Source organism: Octopus bimaculoides, chromosome 16 (assembly GCF_001194135.2).
Source record: "Octopus bimaculoides isolate UCB-OBI-ISO-001 chromosome 16, ASM119413v2, whole genome shotgun sequence".
Taxonomy (NCBI): domain Eukaryota; kingdom Metazoa; phylum Mollusca; class Cephalopoda; order Octopoda; family Octopodidae; genus Octopus; species Octopus bimaculoides.
Genome location: NC_068996.1, coordinates 9,827,719 through 9,829,412, shown reverse-complemented (window position 1 = coordinate 9,829,412; position 1,694 = coordinate 9,827,719). Strand labels below are relative to the sequence as shown.

The window sequence follows — 1,694 nt, the reverse complement described above, 5'->3', positions numbered from 1 at the left end:
TGGCTTGTGCGGGTGGCACATAAAAGACACCATTTCGAGCGTGGCCGTTTTCGTGCGGGTGACACGTAAAAGCACCCACTACACTCTCTGAGTGGTTGGCGTTAGGAAGGGCATCCAGCTGTAGAAACTCTGCCAAATCAGACTGGAGCCTGGTGTTGCCATCCGGTTTCACCAGTCCTCAGTCAAATCGTCCAACCCATGCTAGCATGGAAAGCGGACGTTAAACGATGATGATGATGATGATGATATACTATGTGTGTATATGTATACACACACACACACACACATACACACATGAACATAACCTGTGAGCTACTCGTGTTTTGGTATCAAAGTTCATTCAGGTCCTGATTCAAATATTCACTTCCATTAACGTGGGTAACTCTACCATATTTTCTCAAAACACTGTCATGGTTTTCTGTCTGCATATGGAGGTAAACAGGACATGACGGAGAGTGCTAGTGAACACCAGCATTGCTAAAAATAAGAGTTAAAACAACTCGTGGCCAAAAGTTGTTTTGACTGTTATTTCTAGCCATGCTGGTGTTTACTAGCATCCTCTGTCACTTTAGGAATAGCTGTGTGGTGAGTAGCTTGCTTCCCAACCACATGGTCCCGGGTTCAGTCCCACTACGTGGCACCTTGGGCAAGTGTCTTCTACTATAGCCCCGGGCCAACCAAAGCCTTGTGAGTGGATTTGGTAGACGGAAACTGAAAGAAGCCGTCGTATATATATATATATATATATATATATATATAGCTGGTGTGGCTCTATAGATACAGGCATAGCTGTGAGGTAAGTTTGCTTCCCAATGATATGGTTCTGAGTTCTAGCCCACTGCAAAGTACCTTGGACAAGTATTTTCTACTATAACCCCAGGCTGGATTTGGTACACAGAAACTGAACTCCATCGTGTGTTTGTGTACACATGTCTACATATTTATGTGTACATGAGTTACTGTTTCCTTGCTTTGGCATCATGTGATAGTTGTCATGTCAGCAGTGCCCTTCATTTCTAATAAATATTTTGTGAAAACATGTTTGGCCATGATAAAATATTACCTTACTTGGAAACAGGTAAGGAATGGTGACAAGATGAGCATTTGGCCATAGACAATCCACCTCAACAAATTCCATTTAACCTGTTTTAGCATGGAAATGTGGATGTTAAAATGATGATGATGATGATGAACTATATATATATATATATACATACATATATATATATATATACAGGGTACGATGGGTAAATTGTCACCATTTTATATTTTTAATTTCATGCATGCACATTGTTTGTTTTTGCTTTTGTTGACTGCACAATATAGTAGGATTAGTTGGGCACCGTTTGTAAGAAAAAGAGCAATCTACTCTACCAGAAATTCGGAAATGACATGCTTGGCAGTCATGCCAGAAGCTCCACTATGAATATGTACCGACAATGATAAAAATCAAATGTCCAGTCAACATCAAGATGTTTAGAGTGGTCACTAGTGATGGCGACGTTATGCCTCCATTCATCTTTCCACACAGCTTCAGACTCAACACGGAAGCCTACATCAAGTGCCTGGATGATGTAATGCTGCCCTGAGTCAAGAGTGTGGCTGCTGGAAGACCCTATGTCTGGCAACAGGACTCTGCACCATGCCACACAAGCAGGAGAATCCAGTCATGGCTGTCAGACAATTTCTGCGAC

At 41.8% G+C, this 1,694-nt stretch overlaps 1 protein-coding gene across 3 annotated transcripts in view; it reads left to right on the top strand.

The window, feature by feature from the left end:
- LOC106875951 (putative uncharacterized protein DDB_G0284213) overlaps window positions 1-1,694 on the top strand; it is a 57,777-nt gene that overhangs the window by 29,041 nt on the left and 27,042 nt on the right. The gene's annotated exons all lie outside the window — the stretch shown is intronic.